The sequence below is a fragment of the Somniosus microcephalus genome, chromosome 11 (assembly GCF_052327205.1).
Source record: "Somniosus microcephalus isolate GS21.2 chromosome 11, FLI_Smic_1.0, whole genome shotgun sequence".
NCBI classification, from domain to species: domain Eukaryota; kingdom Metazoa; phylum Chordata; class Chondrichthyes; order Squaliformes; family Somniosidae; genus Somniosus; species Somniosus microcephalus.
The window spans coordinates 80,457,381-80,463,380 of record NC_140997.1 but is presented as its reverse complement, the minus strand read 5'-3'; positions in this window follow the sequence as shown (position 1 = coordinate 80,463,380).

Genomic DNA, 6,000 nt, shown 5'->3' with positions numbered 1-6,000 from the left:
GGTCTGCTGCCACGCCCTGCACACTGCAGCTTTCAAACTAGGCCTCAACACTGCTGCTGAGGCCAAGGAGCCATGGCAACGCATGATAAGGCCCGTGAGCGTGCCCTGCGCTTCTCAGAGCGTGATCTGGATATCATGCTGACAGCATTGGAGAAGAGGCGCAGGATCTTGTTCCCAGACAATGGCAGGAATCCCACCCACCGCGTCTACACCAAAGCCTGGAGGGAGATCGCCACCAGGGTGTCGTCCTACGGCGATGCCCCCAGGGACAAGGTGCAATGTTAGAAGAAATACAATGACCTGACCAGGATTGTCAGGGTGAGTACCCTTTCCACTCTCCTCCTCATTCTTGCATGTACACCTGACATGATGGGCAAAGGGACCTGAAAGGCCTAATGGGCAGCCCTCAGCCAGCAGCTTTGGGACAGTCATGAGCATCAATTGCACATTCTGCACTTTACACACTGGCCAAGCTATTCCACCATGAGAGGCAGTGCACACTAGATCAGGGCTACACTCTGGCCAAGCTATTCCACCATGAGAGGCAGTGCACACTAGATCAGGGCTACACTCTGGCCAAGCTATTCCACCATGAGAGGCAGTGCACACTAGATCAGGGCTGCACTCTGGCCAAGCTATTCCACCATGGGAGGCAGTGCACACTACGTCACGGCTACACACCGTACTTAGAGCCCGTCCTTTCTCTTGCAGGCTAAACTTGCGAATAATCGCAAGCGCCGCGACATCACCGGGGGAGGCCGCGCCAAGTTCCAAAAGCTCACTCCCCTGGAGGAGCGCGTGAGTGGCCTCATGGGAGGCCGCGTGATTGTGCCCAGAGCGTGCGGAGAAGCCGACCCTCCGCTGCCCGGCAATGGTAAGGACCTCGCCTTTTGGCCCTCTCTCGTCACACTTGCGCATCCGAGCTACCTCCTTTGCCACTGTGCCACCAATGCGCTGAATGCCACCAGTCATGACTCCCTCGCTGATGCCCTCTCCTCACTCTGAAGCTACTCTTGTGCCTTCCTGCTTTCAGCTGGTAACGAAGAGCTCCCTGAAGCTGCCAGTGACAGCCCCTCCGAACAGGAGGAGGAGGAGGAGGAGGAGGAGGAGGAAGAGCAACCCGGACCATCAGGGGAGGACTCAGGTCCCGCAGCAGAGGGCGAAGTGTTGGACACGTCTTCCCTGGACGAGAGCCTGGAGCAACTTTTGGAGGGGAGTGCAGCTGCTGGGACCAGTGGCGTCCAGCCACCCAGGAGGGCTGCAGGTGGGCCGCGGCCTTCCCCCCAGAGGGGGGAAGGATCGGAGGGGAGTGCAGTTGCTGCGGACATTTGGCGCCAGCAACGTGCCAAGGGTCACCTAGCTCGGACCCCTGCTCCCCAGCAGGAGAGTCCCGCCTCCAGTCCGGCCACCTTCACCTTGGAGGAGGTGCGCCAGCTGGACCAAATGGCCGAGGATTCAGACCGCCGCCACACAGAGCTCATGCAGGTGGTGGGACGGATGCCTGAGGCCATCGAGTCGCTGGCGACCAGTGTGCGGGAGTTTGGGGCATCAAATGCCGAGAGTGGCCGGATGATGATGGAGGTAGTGGAACGGATGCCTCCGGCGATGGAGTCGCTGGCTGATGCCGTCAAGTCAGTGGCGGATGTGATGCGGGCGCAGACCAGGGCAACAGGGGCACTCACTGCTGCCACATGCGCTGCCTCAGCCAGGCATTGCCAGGACACCCGCCGCGCTGCAGCAGCACAGCGATCCGCCCTTCGGCTGATTGGTGCGGATCGTGCAGTGCGTGCCCGGGCGAGTGCCAGCGTGCGACATCACCAGCCAGCGCCTCCAATACGCCAGCTTGCCCACATTGCGCCATCCGTCGCCGCCACTCCCCCAGTGGAGTGTCAACGGCAAGCGGCTGGAGCTGATGGTGGGCGTGCACATGTGCACCAATCAACAGCCGGCCCCTCGAGGCCCAAAGCCCGTGTAGGCCGCCCCCCAAGGCCATCTGGCGGAAGGACATCTGACCCTCAGGCGCCTTCCCCCAGCCTCGCAGCAGCCACTGGGCAGAGCTTGCGGAGGAGCAGCAGGCCGGGCAGGGGCGCCAAAAGGCTGGACAAGGTCTCGCCCTCGCAGGCCACTAAGTAGAGGGTGTGGCCAGCTTTCATTTTATATGGCGGTGGACATCTTTATTTTGCCCATGGTTGTTTTGTTTATGGGTATGTTTTTTGCGTTAAGGCCGCGGTTGAGGCCTGGTTTGTTCAAATGTGGAGTTACTCCTCCCCAGGTTGTGGGAGTGAGTCGTTTGTTGCACTTTTTGTGGGGGCCGTTGATTGTTTTTGGGATTCATGTGGGAAGGGGTTTCATTTTTGTCAAATATAAATTTATCTTTATTCAGACAGTGTCCATGGTTGTTCTTGTTAGTCTTTGTTGCCTTCGCCGGCTGAGGGCTTGCGGAGCGGCTGCATTCATCTTGCTTCATGGCCACAAGGCATTCCCTGACAGGGGGCTTAGAAGTTACGTTCAATAAGCTGGCGACGGACGGCCCTTGGACCTTGTCGCTCCCTCCTGGGAACGTACTCCTCCTCCTCCTCCTCCTCCTCCTCCTGCTCCTCCTGCTCCTCCTCCTGAGGTGGTGGTCCAACGTCAGGTGGCAGTGCCTGAATCCTGCAGAGAGCCAGGTTGTGTAGCATGCAGCAAACTATGACAAATTGGGAGACCCGTTGCGGCGAATACGGCAGAGATCCGCCGAACGATCAAGGCAGCGGAACCGCTGCTTGAGGACCCCAATAGTTTGCTCGATGATGTTTCTGCTCCTTTGATGGCTCTCGTTGTATGCCTCTTCAGCAGCGGTCCTGGGTGCGCGGAGCGGGGTCATGAGCCAGGTACACAAAGGATAGCCTTTGTCCCCGAGTAGCCATCCTCTTGGGGGAGGCTGTGCCTCGAACATGTCATGCACAGTACTCTGCCGCAGGATAAAGGCATCGTGGCAGCTGCCTGGAAAGCAGGCATTGACAGCCAGGATGCGCTGCTTGTGGTCACACACCAGCTGCACATTGAGAGAATGGTAGCCCTTCCGGTTGCGATACTGCTCGCCATGCTCCAGAGGTGCCCACAAAGCCACATGCGTACAGTCAATGGCGCCCTGCACCAAGGGGAAGGCCGCGAGTCTAGCAAATCCCACTGCACGCTGATGCTGGCTCTCCAGGGCCATTGGGAAGGAGATGAATTGGCGTCTCCTTCTGAAAAGGGCATCGGTCACCTGGCGGATGCAGCGATGCACGCCGAACTGGGATATGTTCGCTATGCCCCCAACAGCGGATTGGAAGGAGCCGGTGGCATAGAAGTTCAATGCCACCATCACCTTCACTTCCACCGACAGAGATGTCCTGCACCTGAGCTTTGGACGCAGATCTCTGCGAAACAGGTGGCAGATCTCTGCAACCACCTCCTTTCGGAATCTCAGCCTTCTTACACATCGCGCGCCACTCATGGTGAGGTAGGAGCGCTGCTGGCGGTATACCCTGACTGGGTAAGGCCTATGTTGCCGACGCCTGTTGCCCCCTCTGCCTCTAGCCAGGGCTGCCCCTCTGACCCCGTGTCTGCGAGCCTTACGCACATGGCGCTGAAACTCCGCGTTGGCACCCCATGCAGCCCCCATCAAATGCTGGCAAACAGTCAAATTTCCAACAGGGCACTTGCAGCGCTTTGGCCTGAGTCCAAAAATACCTGAGCTATTGCTGCACGAAACCAGTTAGCTCTCCTCCTTGTTGTGTGTCCAGAAATCCGTTGCACAAGAGTGTTTGCTGCAAAATGGCTGCCCTTTATACTGCAGGGTACGTGCCCTTTAATTTGCGCTCCCCGGGGCCCGCGTCGGCTGTGTTGCGTTCCATTTTACAAACGCTCTGGCCGCCAGCCGCACAATGGGGCGGTCCGACTGAAGTTTGGAATCGGGGCGCGCAAAGGGCGTTGCACGAGGATGTGACATCATTTTCTGCGCGCGCAGCCGGGCGGGCGCTAAACTTTACGCCGGCGCTAAGGGTCCACTTAATTTGGGGCGAGGCGCAAACTGTGCTGCGCCCGGGCGCTACACGCATAGCGCCCGAAATTCACTTCTCTTAAGGCGCTAACTGCTGGCGCAACCAACTGAATTTCTAGGCCCACACTTCCCACAAAATCGGACCCCCCGCTGAGCACGGAGCCAGCCAGCAACACATTCAGCACTGGGCTCAGCGCTTCAATCATGTTCATTTTCAGGCAGCAGAAATTGTGCGTGCTGCCTGCTTTACTTTCACCGGACGCGGGCAGATTCCCGCGGCCGCTTTCGGGCCTTATCGAATTAAGCATATGAAAAAGTAATAGATGTAATTAGATGTAGTCAGGGTCATCTAATAGTTTAAACAACAAACAGCAAATGGATAGTTACTTGGCACTTCTGGGTGATCAAGCCTGGAAAGGCCCAGCTGCAGACTGCTGTTCCTCAGCTGCTGCCGGGGCACTTTGCTGGCAGATCCCTCAAACTCATGATTTAACCCACGCAGAATGCAAACATCTAAGCTGGTGCCTGGGAGGGACAGTGCATCCTCAGCGGGATTGTGGCCCTCCGAAGTATCTTCTCGTGTAGGAGGCTCTTGCTGCTGAGAAGGACCTAGAGGAAAGAAAAAAGGAACAAGAGCTAGGATGAGAAATAGAAGCAGCCCATCTTGATGTTGTGTGGCTTGCTGCATCTTTACTGAGGTGACGGAATGGTTGTAAGTAATATGCAGACACCCTGCTCTGGTAAACTGGCAGCCTCGTCTTTCACGATGCCCTGGCTTTGCCTGGTCCACTGACCTCTGCTTGGATAAGGGCAACGATGTTAAGTCCTCCTTCCTCCATCTTGACTCTCTGCTTCGCATTGTGCGCAGTCTTGTCCTGCAGAAAAAAACGGTGAAAGCTAGTGGGTCGGTTGTTGAAAAGGCACGTGGAGATGTGTGGGGCTTGTGCATATAGCGGATGTTTTGAAAGGTGGGGAAGCAGCTAGATGGAATGAGGATGAGGAGGGGCTCAATGTAAGGGAAGTGTGTGCAATGTGAGGAAAGAGGGGTGGGAGGGGTTGGTAGTTGTGTACATGGTAGTATGTGAGAAAAGAAATGTGAACCTCTTCCTACAATGAAGCCAGGTCCTGGGAATGATGTTGGAGGCACTGACCCTTTGAGAGACCTCTATCCACGTCGGTTTCAACCTGGCCTTGGAGATGAAAGTGGGAAATAAATCCTTGTTGTGAGAGGTGTTTCCCCACTTTATATCCACTTGGGAGCAGTGCCGGAAAATTGCGCACAGCTGAGAGGAGGGCGGGGGTGCGACGGAGTGTGTGGGAGTTGTGAGACTTCAGCATTGTCACACTCAATGGTTGCATAATTGATTATACAAAAATGAAATTATAGCAAAGGCCTAAATGTACTATTATTTACTTTCATTTTGGAGGGATATAACTTATGTGTAGTTTGCTATCTGTTAAATTGTTAATGCTGATGCTAATTGGAGGATTATTGAACGGTGTAATCAATCTTGCCCATATTCGTACCTGCTTTGCTGATTAATAATTTGTTCACGTGCCATATTCAAACAATCCAAAAATGATTTAAGAACCTACATACACTTAACGAAAAGTCAATATTGAATGTAATAACTTTCCATAAACATGGAATGATTTTCCATTAAATGGATGAACTCTTTGATGGTCATAAAAATCATGATTTCAGCACATTGATTGAGTCACTTACGATTTCTACAAAAGCAGTAATTCATGTACTTTGAGCCATGTCTTTTGTCTTCAGAGAAATTCCATCACAATATAGCTAGACACTTCGAGCTAACAATTCGATTGCGTAGCGCCTGTTGTTTGGGCGATATGCATGCCGATTTTGGTCGAAAATGGCATCCTTGCAGCACGCGCACACTTCTGGTGCGGGCCGTGTGGACGGCATTTTGGTGAGGGCGTTGGCTTCAGCGCTGGGAGTGTGCGCCGGAAGT